The sequence below is a fragment of the Lycorma delicatula genome, chromosome 2, assembly GCF_047948215.1.
Source record: "Lycorma delicatula isolate Av1 chromosome 2, ASM4794821v1, whole genome shotgun sequence".
Classification (NCBI taxonomy): domain Eukaryota; kingdom Metazoa; phylum Arthropoda; class Insecta; order Hemiptera; family Fulgoridae; genus Lycorma; species Lycorma delicatula.
In genome coordinates this window covers 129,641,682-129,660,235 of record NC_134456.1, presented here as the reverse complement: position 1 = coordinate 129,660,235, position 18,554 = coordinate 129,641,682, and positions in this window count along the sequence as shown.

Genomic DNA, 18,554 nt, shown 5'->3' with positions numbered 1-18,554 from the left:
TTTCCTAGAATCAGGAACAGATGGAGGAAGCTGGTGGCGGACGACATCCCCAGATTCAATATGGAGCAAATCCAACTTGTTTCCAGAAAGTTGAAAGGAGGCAAGAGGTCGGATCCGGATGGTATACCGGCCCAACTTAAAAAGATAGTAGTTGAGGTCATCTCCACTGACAGTGCTGGGTATGTTTAACGACGTCCTTACACATGAACAAATCCTCTGTGAATGGAAGAAAGCCCGGCTTGTCCTTCTCAGAAACGAGGGAAGGCGTGAAAAGGACCCCATATGATATCGACCTATTTTCCTCCTCAACACTACGGGAAAATTGTTGGAATTGATGTTGGCTGGAAGGCTGAATAAAGAATTGAAAGAAAATCGAGTTTTTTCTATGAACCAATTCCGATTCAGGAAAGGAGGAGGCCGGCGGTGAATGCCGTACGGATGGTCCCAACCATTGTGGATGATGCTGCTTATGGTACCAAGCACACAAGGGAAATACCATTAATAATACTGCTGGATATCAGGAACGTGTTTGGGATCGTTTCCTAGGAAGCCCTCATTAAGAAATTGGTGAGGAGAGGAATGTCCGTACCCTATACGAATGGTACCAGAATGGCTAAAGGTACAACCATAGAACAATCACGGCCTCCGCTGAGAGGAAGGATGTTGTCCTGCCTATGAATCTCTGACTCCCGCAGGGATCCGGGCTGGGTCCGCTACTTTGGAACATTGCCTAAAATGGGAACGTGGGATAGGTTTTTCCAGTGGGTGTTGTAACTGTAGGCTACAAAGACGACCTAGCCCTCGTAGTTGCCGCCAGTAATGTGAACACGGTGAGGGAAAGAGCCAACGTGGTAATTTCCCAAGTAAGCGACTGGCTCAAAAACGGACGCTCACTTCACTGCTAATAAAACAACCATCATTAAGATTACAGGCCAAAGACGTATTGACGAGTTTGAGGTGGAGGTTGAAGGCACAGAGATCCAGCCAGTTACTAGGGAGAAATACCTTGGCGTGTGGCTGGACAAGAATAGGAAATTCACCTAGCATACGGATGAAATTGTGAAGAAAGAATCTCAGACGGCCTCGGTGAAGTGATGGCCAATATAGGGAAACCTAGATCGTCAGAAGGAGTTTGACAACTTCCGTGGTCGCCTCAATAGGTTTGTTTGCTGCCCCAGTATGGAGTAAGGCATTGGGTATCAAAAGGTGTCGACAGAAGCTCGATGCCCTGCAACGAAAGGTGGCGATAAGGGTGGCTACTGCTTACCGCACAGTCTCGTTGGAGGCGATTTTGGTGATGGCTGGCCTACAACCTCTGACGTTGGTTATAGAAGAAAAGAAAAGTGTAGCTGATGGTAGCACTAAGGATGAAGCGAGAGGCGTCTTTTGGAACCACTGGCAGGAGAGATGGGACACCTAACCTATACCGGTAGATGGACTCACAGGGTGGCAAGGGGAGCAAGATTACTAGACGATCCGATGGCTTTCCGAACATGGGTCGTTCGGGAATTTCCTCTATGCCATTTAGAGGAGACCTTCCCTGGAATGCATCTACAGCGGTCAGGTGGACACAGTTGAACACATGTTTTTAAAGTTTCCGCGGTGGATAGCGTTTAGACCGGAAGGAGACTCCGAAGGAGTTTATGCAGGCTATGCTGCATGACCGAAACCAGTGGAGACGATGTGGAACATGGTTTCGAACGATTCTGAAACTAAAGGCCATGGAAGGATGAGTGGGATTCGTAGGCAGGACGGAAGGGACAGCCTACACATGGAGGTATTTGGGGCCCTTGTATCGGTACTAACTGACTCCTGGAGCCGTTCTCTGCCATGACGATTCCGTCTGCCCGGCGGCGCTAATGAATTCAGAAAAGCCACCAGCAGTGTCCCTCCATTAGTGGTGCCCCAAGTTGTGCCACAGACCCCACTGATGAAGAAATGGAATAGAATAAAAATAGAGCCACGGGATGTTATGAAGGTTCAGACAGTTGTAGTTTTGCCAGAACGCACGGGGAGGGCGTGATAGGGACAGCCTGCACGTGGAGAAACTTTGGGGCCCTCGGGTTGCTGCTACTAATGATGTATTGGGACTCCTGAAACCGTCCTGTGTAACCCGTGGGAACACAGCATGCCTCGAGTAATGGCATTACGGCGGGGGTAGGGAGGAGCAGGTTGTTTAGCGAGTCCCGAATTCTGCGGGAAACTTAACACACAGAGAAGTGCGGGCTGCTGGGCGTCTGTGAGCAGATTTTTCCTCCTCCAGAGTAAAAACAAAAAAAAACCAATGATCACTTGAACCAACAAGTGCTGCAATAATTTATTAAAATAATCTAATCAAAATAGTGCGATAATGTCAGCATTTATGTATACATTAGTTTAATTAGAATATCTTAAAACGAATCAGTAAATATACCGCAGTGGTAAACATACATGACGGAGTAAATTATGTGTTGTACGATCACCCTACAGTGCGTAACACGCAACGCTGATCTTAATAAAAGGTATTATATGAACAACAGTAACTTCGTAAGTAAATAAATAACCGGTAATGTTACTGTTTCGTTGGCTTCATGGTTACATGGTTTTAAGATCTTCTGCAAGAAGTGATATTTATAGCCATGAATACTGCAAGTATTCATTCAGTTTTTGTTACGCTAACTTTTATTAGAGAACTATTCAGTGAAATGAATTTTATCTAAATTTTGAAAAATTTCTTTATTTCTTTAAATAATAAAATTATTATTATATTTCATTATTAAAACACAAATATTATTTTACGATAATAGTTTATCTACTTACTAAATATAATATCAATAGAAAAAAATTAAACTATGAATTTAAATAAGCATGAAATCATTATATAAATATTTAACTTATAAATGAAATAAATCTAACTATTTTCTTTTATATAAGTTACATCATATTAAAATATTTCAAGATAAGTGAAAACTTCTTCTGGAAAATTACTCCATTAACTAACACAAACACAAATCTCAAGTTTCTGTAGTAAAATAGTTTTTCAGAAAAAAAAAGACAGATAGGATTTTTAAAACAACTTTTTTTCAATTACAGTAATAAACTACACTTAAATCCTTTCTGAAATCTTATTCAACATAGTGATAATTCTTGAATAAAGATAAGAATTCAATCTAGAACTAAAACTTCAATAATGAAAATTAATTTCCCATTCTGAGAAGAAAAAAATACTGGATTTAAAGTAGAATTAATAAAAAAAAAATCCTTAACTAAACATCATCCACAGTGCTAGAACACTATTAAATATTTTACTTCTTTGTTCGTCGTTTTTTTTACAAAACACACTCCATAGATTTTAAAAGAGTGATATTTACAATCTGTTTTTAATTAGTGAGATCAACAATTTTTAGTGGAATAGAAAATTAAAATTAATTATAATTTTAAATAAATCTTAAATATAATCAATAGAACAGAATTAGATGAAGGAAAAGATGATTTCTACATAATACGTCTGGATAAAACTTACGATAAAATTGAAAATTATAAAAAAAAACCTAAAAATAAATAAATATAAATGATTTCATAAACACGAAAAACTGATACTATTCAATTTTTTTTTTATTAAGTACCGATGAAATTTACTATTTTCTTAATTTCTCTGGGAAAAATTTAGATATTAGCTTCATTTCTGATTTAATTTTCACGTAAATAACTAAAAACCAATTTCCAGATTTTCTGAAATTCGACCTTGAAAGGGGGGGGAAGTTTAAAAAATGTTGAACAATGATTGCAAATTTACCCCATATACAGACTATACTAAATGGGATATTCAGTAGATTTGGGCTAACATATACTCTTTAAGATAAATATTTAAAATTAGAATTTCCGATTATTTAAGGGGTACGGCGGTGAATAGCGCAGCGGCTCAATCAACACAGCCACTGCCCCTGTTATTATACGTGCGACGCGATTGCTGCACCTGCCTCCCGTTACTTAACTATAACTAAAAAACACAAAAAAAAGATTGTTTGTGACGGGAAACGCAAGTAACCAAAGCAGCGAAAGCTTGACGGGGATGCTAGTGCATTTATATATATAAACAGTCAAATTCCTGAAACTCGAAATATATTCTAAATCCCGGCTATATTGTATTAGGTTATACGTATATGCAATTCCTTTAACTCGAATAAAAATCCTCTAAGTCGAAGTAAAAATTCGATTAGTTTATTACAAAAAATTAAATAAAAAAACGAAGTTCAACATTAGGCTTATAATACCGATCCTATTTTCAGTTCAGAAATATAAAACAAGCATAATTCACTTCTTGTACTAAGCGATAACAAAAAAGGGATGAATCAACATACAGTAAAGCGGGAAGCGAAATCTTACGCATCACGCGTCAGTATTCACCGGAACTTGTTTGTCGTAAGAAATGCCGGTCAATGTGTCTTTATAACCGTCTTAGCGCGTATGCATTGTTTTCTTAAATCGGTTTGGGTCTGTGCTACTGTAAACAAGATTAAATCGTTGAAAACAAACAAAAACAAGTAATAAATCTTCTTCATTGTCTATGGGAAATTAAAAATTCTTGGAATGATGTGAATGAACTGGTAATTTTTAACCGTTTTAAAAAACCTGGATTTTAAAACCCACAAGAACCTGTTATTTTGTCGGAATGTGAATGAGAGACTGATTCGAATAACGACAATGACGAATTACCCTGCTTACCGACCAACTTAAAAGGAAGTTACGATAACGTTGAGTTTGTTCGACGATTCGTTGACTCAAAAGATGATGTACCAGAATCGGTTTTTCCCGGTGGTAGATATAGAAAAATAGTTGACTACACTGCATCAAAAGAAACGTCAGTCAGCTATCAACAATTTTTTAATCGATTTTAATTAAATTCAATTTTTTTTACGAAACAGCCAATTATTCTTTTTACCTTTTATTTTATTTTTTATAATTTTAATATTGTTTTTATTTTATTTGAAAAACTTAAAAACACAATCATTGAATTTAAAACTGAACCGTTTTCTATGTAAAACAATATTTTTTAATATTCATAATAAGTATACCATTTTGTATTTTTCATTCATTTATAATTTTTGTGCAATAAATTATCAGTGAGAAAAAATATGATTAATGTACAGTATTTTCGTGTGTATTTATTAGCCTACATTTTTTTTTTTTTTTTTTTTAGTGTCTTCCGCGATAATAGAATACTCTTCAGGTAAGTTAAGATTAACTTACTAATACATACATACTGTATATACTGTACGTACTAACCAGTAGTAGATACTGTATACAGTATTTATAATGCTGAATCATGTCATGTAATAATATTTCTGTTATATAATAAGACTGTATATGGAAAAAAATGTAATATATTCTTAATAGTGCTGTACATTTTATGTGCGTGAATTTACAGCGGGTAGTAATATAGACCACCTGGTTTGGGTTGGTGAACGCGTCTCCCCAAATCAGCTGATTTGGAAGTCGAGAGTTCCAGCGTTAAGTCCTAGTAAAGTCAGTTATTTTTACACGGGTTTGAATACTAGATAGTGGATACCGGTGTTCTTTGGTGGTTGGGTTTCAATTAACCCATACATCTCACGAATGGTCGAACTGAGACTGTAAAAGACTACACTGATACATATCAACCTCATTCATCCTCTGAAGTATTACCTGAAAGGTAATTACCGGAGGCTGAACAGGAAAAAGAAAAGTAATATCGTAAGGTGTATGTTTCTCTAACTCGAATTTCCGTAAGTCGAATTTCGTCTTTATTCCCTTGAATATTCGAGTTATATGAGTTCCATTGTGTGGAATATTTATATATATATAGGTTTACTAGCACCCCCATAATACTAAGTAATGATTAAAATTTAAAAAAAATTCATCAAATATTAAATTCGTGATCAATAATTTTACTTTAAGAAATCATTTATATTAACCAAAAGTTTACTTCGAGGCCCACAAGAGAAAATTCCTCTGCAAAATAAAAAATACAATAAAAATCGGGGGCATTTGGTAAGGTTTAATCATATATTAAAAAATAAATACATATCAGTCTCATTTATTGAAGCTGGTTAAAAAGGGATTCAGTTTTTCTTGTATGAATTGACGTTTTTCCAACCTGCAGAAAAACGGTACACCCAATATATATCAGACTTAGATACTTTGCGAAGTAAATAAATAATGAATTTTCATATTTTCCCCTAATTAAAGAAAAAAATTCTATGGGTAATGCAGCAACCAATACTCAAGCCACCTTTAATTAAACACAGTTTATTCAGTTTCAATCAGTTAGTTAAATCAGTTTCATTTCATGTATTGCCTATTATTATCCAACTGATGATAATACTTTCTCGAACCACGATAGATATCCTAAAACGTAGAAAATCTTTTTTATCTATTAAATTAGAATTAAGTCGGAAATGAAACGAAAAAATTATTTAAAAAAAAATATTGTTGAAAAAATTATTCATTAATTTTTTAACAAACTTAGTAATTTTTAATTATACTCAAAAAAAAAAAAAAACGATATTCGGTAACTATTGGAATCAGAACTTAATATTTACTTATTGATCACAGAAGCTATGCGGCATGCTTGAAAGAGGCATTTACGTGAATGTCAGTTAGGTTTGAAATGTGGTAATTTCATAGGGGAGTTAGAGAGAATTTGTCCCTAGGGGTTCGGGATGGTTGGGAGAGAAACCAGGGAACTGGGGAATCATTTCTCTTAAGGGAAGAACCAGGTGTATCAACCCTTTCTCCTTATAGGATGTTCTAAACATCCTGATAAAACCACAAATATAACCATTTATTAGAACTAAATCAAGATCATTCCTTTCAACTATGTTTTGATTAATTCATGCAAATTATAACAGAAAAATAAACGTAACTGTATCAATGAAATTAATATGATTTTCATTAACGTAAATTAATTTCACTACCATTGATTGAATAATTTCAATAATTTATTTACGGCTTACTTGATATTCATATGGTTGTAGGTCTAACTGTGATGTGTAGGTAACTTGATTAAAAATCAAAATCTTTAGGACATTAATATAAAAAAAGCCAATTCTGTAAATAAATAAGGCAAAAAAAATTAAGATTAGATGTGTATAAGATAATACAATAATAACCTTTTATTTAACAATTAACAGCAGATCATTTTTTTTTTTATTTATAGCTTCAGATTAATTAAAACATTTTTTTTCGTTCTATTAAATAAAACTGAAATCTAATACCAAAAAGTTTTAAAGTGTTATTAAGTGAAATAAAGAATAATGAAAATTTGAAAAAAGCCTAAAAGTTATTTTAAAATGGCACAGAAATTATAAAAAAAATTAAAATAGATTATACAGATACTCATAACCATGACAGAACTTAATTTATAATTTTAAATAGCTGCAAATATGGTCCACCGAAGAAAATTAACAGTTTTATAAACGAAGTCGAGTCCCAATAACATAAAAATGAAAAAACGTAAAAAGTGGCGAATCAACTTACTAATTTTTCTCTCAAGCATAATTAATGTTGTCATTTCTGAGTTTTTCTTTTTTTCTTGTAAAATAGATAAATGTTCTAAAAAAAAGGGAATTGCAAACCTTAAAATACGCGTAAATGTATGGGATAAATATGACTGTCCTAAAAACTCTCGGCCTACTTAAAATATACATGGATACCAGTAAGTAATTATAACAAATATTATTAATAAAAATTAATAAATACGTAAAGTACACGCCATTGGGTTACTTCCATAAATTCAAATAATAAAAACTGGTATCTATCATAGACAACTTATTATCAAGTATACCAACAAAAATTTAACAAATACTAAGTAAAAAAATCCTTGCTGATGTCCATTAATTTACAAATGAAAGAAAAACAGCTTCGTTAAACCAAATAACAACTTTAAAATGATTCTAAAGAGCTATTTACATACTCTTAATAGTAAAAGAAACTAAAAATAAATTCGACGACAAATTTCATTATAAAAAAGTCAAGTACAATAGTAATAAATTATATGAAAGAAATATTTATTATCGAGACAAAGAATCCAATTAACTTAAAAAAAAGAACGATAAAACAACCCTACAATTTATCGTGTGTTTAAACTCGTACCTTACTTTAAACTAGTGAAGTGACAATGATGTTTTTCTATACACCGAATCAAAACGAAACGGACCGTTTAGAAAACAACAATGAGCAACAATGGTTGGTGATTGGTAAACGGTGACACTGACCGCCCAAACCAACAGACCGTGGGTGAAGAGTGAAGATGTAATCACAACGTCAACATAACATTGTAATGTTTCTCTGTTCAACTTCAACACCACTGACAACCAAACCGTGGCGAAGATAACAACAGTGGAAAATTAGCTTACCAAGCGGGTGTTTGGTAAGCTAAACGAGCATACCTAAAAGGTTTTTAACATGCCGACCCTAACTTTTGCTGTTTGTACATATAGATTTATAATATCCTACTATTTTACAGATTTCAATGGCGTTTCAATTCTCAGAGTACAAAAATAAATAATATATAATAAGATGCGCGTACAATTTTTTCTGTAATACAATTTTTTCATCAGGCTTTTCGTAATGTTGCGAATTAAAAATTTTTAAATCTAAAGAGACTCGTTTTTATATGAAAAAAAAATTTCTCTGCTTTTCTCAGAAGTATAATTCTTTATGCTCAAAAGAACATTTGCAAAGAAACATTATTTCCATTTACGAGTAAATAAAGTATTATTAAAAACTTTCACAAAAATTAAAATTTTTTCCTTTTTCCCGTTCATCCGGCTTAATGTTTTTCCGGTAAAATTTACAGAAATAAAAAAGAAATTAATAATAGGACAATGATGTCTGGATAATCCGTTTGAAAAAAAAAAGGTAAGTTTATTACGTATGTAAATTATGCGGTACAAAAATTTCACTCATAAATTTATACCGATGTTAAATGCTTAATATAAAAGACGTTAAAATTAAATATTTAATTTACACTCGTTTAATGTATATTTATCTTGCTATAAATTTAATGATGTGGTAAATTTCAGGCTTTTTGTGTTTGGATTTGGTAAAGTGTAGCAATGAATCTCAAGCGTTAGGAATGCATAGCCCATCCAAAAGTTGCTAATTAGTTATATAACTTAAGACAAGTCCTGAAATTAAGTAAACAGAGAAGTAGTTTCTGCCACGGGTTGTGAGCAACAGCTACTTGAATTAGAATCGAATCGTCTCTCGTCGCATACGACCGCAATATAGGAAAGGGGGAAATAGAACAGAGAAGACGGAACACCACACGCTCCCAAGCCGCTACTCACTGGAGAAATCTACCTCATTCCGAGCTTATCCTGCACTTGCCAAACACAAGTCAGCCTTTATGTAATACAAAGCCCTATACCTATGAAGAAGACAAAGTTTAAGGCTTATATATGTCTACAAGTTTTATAATTAGAACTTCCAACATTAACTTGAAAATAACAGAATAATCAATTGACCCTAATAAAAATAAAAATAATCAACTGACAGAAAAATGGAAGTTGGCAGAAAAAGATACAAGGAACGTCGCCCATACACAGAAAAAGACATTAAGACGTGAGAAAAATGCGCCGTAAATTATAAATTATTGTTCATGTTATATTTAAATTTATAGCTATACGAAAGCTTTATGATGAACGAAGTCAAACAGAAAAACTAATAAATAATATAAGAAGACCTTAACCGAATTCATAAATATTACATTTTAACAGAAAACAATCTAAATAATGAAATATGCTAAACTTATTTTGTTTTAATAAAAAGATAAATAAATAAATAAAAAACCTTCCAATGTCGATATCATCACCATAACACGGATTAGAAACGGAAAGTTCGACATCAAAACCCTTCCATGTACCTATTTCAAACTTTTCTTATTATGGATATTATTTGAAAGCTTTAAAGGGAAGTCTAATTTCTTCCTTTTTCTCTAAATGATCATTCCAAATATTTTAAATAAATAAATTATATTGTGACAAAAATGTTAATAAAATAAAATAAATTAGGTACATATTTTATATTGTAAATTAATTATATTAAACAGTTAAAAAAAGAATACAGTACATCACTGAACTCCAAGACTGTTCTAAAAGACTACAAAATAGAAAAATCAGTTATTTCTAGCAAGGTTTGGGATGATGGTCAAAGAAAAAATATTAAATAATTTAGTGGTGTTGTAGGTCTTTTGCAGGGTACTTCGTATTTCGGTCGTCTTGTAATGTACAAAAAGTTTACAAAACTCCGTAAATAACAATGAAAAATCACGCCTCCTATTTTATGATTGGCTAGAGAAGCGTGATGCACTTAAACATGACTACACTACTTTCGGGCGGGACTTCGGTCTTAGCATCAACTCGCCTACCAATATTAAAGTCGTACTACTAAGAAACAATCAGTGGAGTTGTAAAAGCGGTCATAAAAACTAAAATTACTTACAGAATTAAAATAAAACTGCATAAAATGAGAACTATTACTATAAACTTTTATTAAAGAAGACATATCTATAAATCTACATAAATAATTAATCACAAAAAACGACGAAAGGCATCTATGACGCCTGATATAAGTGGGGGACAGTCTACACTAACACTGTAAATAAAATAAAAAATAAAAATTAATTTGCGATTTTAATAGTATTAAAAATAATAATGAGTAACATATATTTTACAAGACTGAATCTAACGTCTACGAATGATAAACAACATTGGTTTCAACACTAACCCACCGGGTTGGTCTAGTGGTGAACGCGTTGATTTCGAAGTCGAGAGTTACAACGTTCAAGTTGGAAGTTTCGGCAGTTTAGTTCTCAAGTTGGAACCAAAATCAGTCATTTGTATACGGATTTGAATACTAGTTCGTGGATACCGGTGTTCTTTCGTGGTTGGGTTTCAATTAACCACACATCTCAGAAATAGTCGACCTCAGACTGTACAAGACTACACTTAACTTACACTCATACATATCATCCTCATTCATCTTCTGAAGTATTATCTGACGGGAATTCCCGGAGGCTAAACAGAAAAAGAAAGGTTAACAAAACTGTAGATTGAACAAGGTTGAATTGATGGATCGATTGTGGATACATTACAGGCTTCTTAGAAAAAAATAAGGACCTCATTAAAAATTTTATTATTATTATTAATGAATTAGAAAATAATTATTTTCAATAAACGTAGACCACCAGCTTGTAGTGCAACTGATTAATACATTTTTTAAAGTGATAAAAAACATTTTCAAACGCTGAAAACAAAATGAGTAATTCTGGATCGATTACTCAAGGAAAATGTCAGTAATGTTATAAGCATTTTTTTATAAATGGCCAAATTATAAGTCAGAGTAGTTAATTATACTGGCAGCTGGATTCTGTAGAACTTAAGCTAAGAGTAAATAGATTAATTATGGAAAATAAATGAGGTTTTAGTGACACTATTACAGTATGGCTGAGACTAAGTAAGCCTGAGAAACTAGAACTGTCAACCTAGCCTATTTCACTCAGCGTAAATTACCGGATAATGGTTTTCATTCATTTAAAATAATAATTTTTACTTATTCTTTCTAAGTGGAATCTCTCTTAGGCAACAGAGAGTTATATTTTAATATTTATTTCATTTTTAACAGCAAAACGTGTTATTGTAATAGCTTATTTAAATCAAAATACGAAAAAAGTTAAATAAAAACTACAATCGGTAATCCTTCCGAGAAATAGAAATATGTAAATTCTAAACGCAATTCGATTCAGTTTTAAACAGTTTACGAATATTGATACAGAAAACGGGTGTTGCACACAACGAATGGATAAATGTGTTTCAGGGACGGTACTTAATTCAAACATTGAATCTTCTGCACGTCCGAGCTCAATTCATCTGATAACAAAGCTAAATAACAGAAGCAAAACATGTTCGCTCGCGCCTGTTGTATTCATATCGGTTGAGCCCCGGTGAACTGTGAGCCGACCACATTCAGCGCGGTATAGAGGATCAAATGTAAATCTAAGCTCGTGCATGAAACGTGAACAAGCTCATCAAATGTAACGAACAGTAAGGTTATTTAAACTTAACTCATCTCTAGACTAACACTTTATCTGAACCATATTACCGATTTTATACACAATAAAAATATTCATTCAACTTCTAATCTGGAAAATTTTAAACAAACATGTATTTAATTGCCTATTCAGTATTTTAATCCGCTTTATTCTATACAGAAGGTTTACTAAATAAATTTTTACAATACAGCAATAAAAGTTTGATTAATTACAATATTACATGCGAAAATATTTTAGCTAACTTTCATTCCAAGAATTAAAGTGAATTCTATGTTGTTTTTTTGTTATATTATTTTTTTTTAGATAAATTTACATTGTAAAATGCAATCAACACTATTTTGATAAATCCAATGAAAAAAATTACATATATATAATTCTAACTGTATGAGAGATGAAATAATAAATTGTTTTTCTTTTGAAAAAGCGAGAGGTTTTTATAAACGTATTATTATATGGTGGCTTAATATGAAAAAATCTCCAATAGAAGTTATCTACGCTTTGTAAGGATTTTGAGAAAAATAAACTACATGTATGTAATCCGTAGTTGTAAAACTGAGAGTTTTATAAAAGATAAAATGATCATGTAAAAAAGCCGTTTCAAATTACAAGAGAAATAGAATTAACTCATCATAAATCACTGAGAAAGAAAGGTGATGTGCGCTGTGAGAAATATGTTAATGTAGCTACATACCAGATTTTAATAACGACCGAATGTTGACCATTTTTAGAGGTTGCCAAACCGTTTAATGTATCAGCAAAATGGTATGTACCTCATCAACATCAATTTACTTAGTATTTACCCCCAAAATGTAGCTACAGTCATCGGTAAAAACAATTTAAATTAATTTTTGTATCAGAAAACAATTATGAAAAATCTTTTTCTTTGGATTTGTCCTATTAGATTTTATTTTCTAAGACAAAAGCACAACAGAATTAAACAAAAAACAATTCCCTATACCTCGAAAATCTGAGTTTGAGTTTAAGAAAAATAATAACAATATAAAAAAATAGAGAGAATTTTTTGTCTTTCTTCTAAATTTCATTGCTAAGAACTCGACACTGGAGACTAAAAATTCCCTCTTTAGGAATTTAACTTAATTAATTTAATTTGAAATGTCCGAAACATTATTAAATTTTAAAAAAATAAAATAAAATATTTTTTTTATTTTTTATTTTAAAACACCGATTTATACCACCACAAATTTTTCAAAAGTACTTTTTAAATATACAAATTTCTTAATAGTTCAGTTATAAAAGTTGGAAAAATTTAACTGAAATAAAACTTTATCACGTTTATTTTATTATAACTGGAAATTATTTTTAGATTCAGATACGAAAACAAGATTATTAGTTTACTGTAATTATAAAAGCAACAGATGTTACCGTAGCAGAATAACATTGCTAAACAATTAATAATAAAATTTTGAAATTTAAATCGATACATAACCCGTACGAGCAGATGTAGCATTCACAAATTAATACAGTAGTGGTTTTATGGAAAATACAACACTGTAAAATTACCAGAGCATTAAGGGAATTTCACGAGTAATACAAATTACTTCTAAATAACTCTGAAACGTAAAATAAACGACGAAATGACTGGCACAAGGGATTTGACAGATCGAATCAAATATACACAGAACTGAAACCCAATATATATTTAAACACATTCTTTTGTGTCCATGTATGTGTACGTAACGGAACAAAACTGTTCGTTTACCGTTTAATTTATGAACATGAGACATTCTATCGATCTTAGTGTCGTAATTAGTTACCGGATCGGTAGCAATAAATGAACGAATAGAACCCATCGAGTATTCATTGACAGTTATTTATCAGGATGTAACATTTAGAAAACGAATAACGCTTTAATGATCATTCTTTACCTCTATTTTATTAGGAAGAATGATACTTAAAAAGTGTATTTGGTGAACATTTTTAATACACATATAAAGTAAATACTATTTGGAAAAATAATTCTTATAGCAAAAAAGTAATGACTCTAAAAGCAAATTAAACACATTTGCTTTTAAAATAAACATCAAATAACAAATTGTCACAATATAATTTAATTACATAAAGTAGATTTTAAAGCAAAAATATTTCATCCAGAACTGCACAATACAGTATATAACATTAAATTATCCGTGAAGGACTGTTAATGATTAAATGGTAGGATCTTTTATATACTTTAGGACCTACTGCTAACTTTTTACTTAAAAGGTTTAGTAACAATTGATTCTGAACGACCAATATACTCGAAAAACGTGGACCGGTTCTAAACTTCTTCACTTAATCGAATAGTCTTGAAGAGATTACTGTTTTACTTTTCTTTGATGTCAACCGAAAAAGCAGTACTAATTTATAAAAATGTGAAATTAGATGAACGTAAAATTCTGATAATTAATCACCTCCGATAAAACCACTGAAGACATAAGTTAATTATTGATATCTAATTTCCAAGTAGACTAATATACGATTAAGTTACCAGTTTTCTTAAAATATTTAAAAACATAACGAGACCTCAAATAAAAATAATTGTTATTCACCATTCTTGAATTTTTTTCTAGACGTACTAATCATCATGTCAAAAAAAAAAGATTGTTTTTGAAGGTACAAATATATCTCATATTTCGTTTCAATATTACGTCATAATGCGTCTCGTGATGCTGTATTATATGTAAGCAAGATAAAAAAAATGATCACAAGAAACAGATTTTGTTTTTGTTAATGAACAAGTGAAATGTTCTGTTAACTAAATTCTCTTGACATCAGTCGCCACTCAGTTCATAGCTTGTTGTAAGACAATATTAAAAAAATGAAATCATATAAAATGGTTTCGCGCAACATAATTTTTCTACACGTGTATAATGTTCAATTGTGTTTTTTTTTTTTTAACACAAATAAAGACAATTGCACAATTAACTGAAAAATTATTAACGCAAAATGCGAGCAATTAATCATTGCTCGGGCATGAATGATTAATGGACAAATTAATTTTAAGGAAAATTACACAATGAACAACTTATTCTAACAGTAAAAAATCTTACTATGACTCGCATTTAGATTTCAGACAAGGAGCTTCCGTCGAATTTTTTTACTTTCGGTTGGAGATGGAATTTAAACATTTATTAGCTCAGGTGGTATTGTTTTTAAATTGCAAAAAAAATTCATTCCATTTTTGGAAATTTTAAATGATCTTAATACAAATAAACGTAATATTTTAATGAAAAATTAAAAAAAAAACAACGGAAATAAGTTTTTATAATATCAGTATTTTCCATAAAGAAAAAAAAATTATCATTTTTCACTAAAATAGAATCCTACAGTGGATACGAGTATTTGTGATTTACTTAAATTAATATAAATCTGAAATAACATCTCTTAATTTTTTTGTTCGTTTAAAAAAATATGTCCGATGGTTCTTGCGGTTAATAAGTACCAGTTAGTACCCAACAAAATTCAAAAATATTTTAATTAGAATAATTCTTAGCTTACAATGAAATACTAATGACAAAATGATAAAGAAGAAAAGCAGAGCTTATAAAACGTCAACTAGTTTACATATTACGTATAATTAAAATACGCAAAAGTAAAATGAAGAGTAAAAGAAATTTCGCAACAAAAAATAACCCGAAGACTAAATAAAAACACTACTAATTTTCATCCGATTAAAACCTGAGCGTAATAACAATAACGTAGAATATCTGAACAAGAGTAAATAATTACTGACAACAATCTAAGCCAGTAACCAACAAGTACAGTACATGAAGAACAAACTTGTCAGTCGAGTGTACAGAAGCAGTGTCGGGGCTGCCAGTAACAGGCGATTGTTTACTAGACGTGACAAATTAGCCAGACCGACAGTTTGGGACTTCGTCGTTCAGAGGACATCGTTTACACTTTAAACTATATACACAACTACACAATTCTAAGGAACGTTATTCATCATATAATATCCAGCTTTAACGGATTCAGAATATGCAACTCGATTTAAACGATGGTATATATATATATATATTTATTTTTTACAAAAAGATTATACGATAACATAGCGTCATGAATCCACTCATTTTTTTTCGTACATATAAACTAACTTACAAAAGTAAATAAAAAAAACAAAAAAACTTGAGTACACCTGTTAGTAGACGCGCGAACATTCTTTTTATTTGAAACGTCTTTTCAGAATTAAAGGCAATACAATAAAATAATATTCAAAAAATTATACTTCAAGACCAAAACACACCGAGCGACTTAAGATTGAGTTTTAAGTGATTTAACTGTTTTGTGGTACGCAGATCATTTCAGTAAAATATAATAAATAAATCCGGACTATGACGGATATCATGTTTACCATTTTCTTTGTAAATAAGTACATACATTTAATCTATGAAATTAACATCCTTACATGTCAGCAGTATTATATTGCATAATGCATCATAAATATTGTACACATAAAAACAATTATTTTTTGAATGTTGGAATAGAATATAATTTGTCTACAGCTTTATTTCATATGATCATATTCACCCACTCAGTAAAAGATATAACTCTAAATATTTTGAAAACAATAATTTTAAAACGACACATTTATAAAATTATATAAATAATTAGCACATTCAAGACATTCATTTTATTACCCTAAAAAGAATAAAAAATTTATAAACAGTAATATTTATTACTTTAAATTACAAATTTAAGTTTTAATATTTTAAAAAGTAGGGTAGGATGAGACAAAAAAAAATAACTGACAGAAATAGGTTATACAATAAAAAAGAAAAAAACATTTTAAAATGAAAATGAAGACATAAATATCATACGAGAAGTAGAGAACACGGATGTGGTAAAACGGTTAAGTGAACACTGATGGAATGAAAAGAGATAACTAGAAGAAAAAAAACGTTAACAAAATAAACCGAAATAAAAATGTTCTGCTCAAAATATGTGAACCACAACGAAAAGAAAAAAATTTACTACATGGACAAAAATCATAAGAAAATAATTTACCATATGAACTACGATACACAACAAAAATCATAAAATTAACGGGGATTATGATTTATTTATTTAATTCAGTAAAATTCCTTCATCAGTGTAATGATTGTAAATAACAAAAGGAACAAACAGATTTTATACAGATTAGCTTCAGTACAATATTAATTAGTCTATAATGGTGTTGTTTAAGCTATAGTGGGGTGTACAAGCTATAAACTTGTAAACTTCGTACCTGTAAACCCTGATTAAATCAATAAGGATTAATTCAGAAAGAAAGAAAGAGAGAGAGAGTGAGTGAGAGAGAAGCTGCAAATGATAAGATGAGAACAAAGTGCATAAGACAAGACGGAAGAAGATGGGTTAATATAAAAAAAAATGGGAAGAAAATAAACAAGAGTGCGAAAGAAATTAAACGAATAACCAAATGGCTGATGACAAAAGATAGAATAGGTGTAGACAATTATTAGGTAATTCTTGTATGATTTTAAATAAATGAATCTACCCACTCACTCTTCTCTTTCGTGTAGTCAAAATTACCCAATTAGCTATGAACAAATTTTTGTTGCCATTTAAGTTCATTATAATATCAACTATATATTACCGAGTCTATTTCTAATAAAGCTGTTATAATTAAATAGCAATAAGCAAATGATTTTATCACGCTAAGCACTTAATATCAATACAAATGCAAAAATGGACGACAGAAAAGAGTCGATTAACAAATTAAACCGTCAGTGATGGACAATAAAGGTATTTGGTTGTAAAAGGGGAAATATAGATGGACTTAATCTAGTAGACTTCCCACTAACTACGGTGGAAGCTCACCCTCCCTCTATCTACGCATTGCTAACGTACCTTTATCATCAAAGGAAGACAAGTTGATAGCGATAATGATGATCAGGCTATCACGATGATGAAAACAGAACTACTTTACTTTGATCTAGAAACTTCAACGTCTATTCTAAATAATCCAAGATTCGATACTAGGAAGGAATAAATTGCTAGATGAACTTCAGCTCTTCTGCGTCTTGCTGTAGTTAAAAGATTTATCGAACACTTCACACATTGTTTCCCAATTTCCTTGCTACTCCCTTAACTCTTAGACAATTCACTCCCCACTTTTTCAATAATTACCCTCTTCCATCACTGAAAACACCCCTCCCTGCTTTTATTCTTCTATTTCCTTCCTTATTTACACCCTCTTATCTCACCAACTTTTTATCCTCAATAACTAAAACCCTTAAATTAGTGTCTTCCCCAGATCAAATTTAAAACATGATTTATTGAATGAAAATGCAAATTTTGTTTTAAACTTTATCATAATATCTCATACAACCATTATTATCGAGTTATATATATATATATATATATATATATATATATTTGATTCACAAATAGCCTAGATCATTTAATTAACAGAATTTTATTTCAATTTACAGTTAAATAGTCCATTTTTTACACAAAAGCAATCTACCCTTAAATAAAT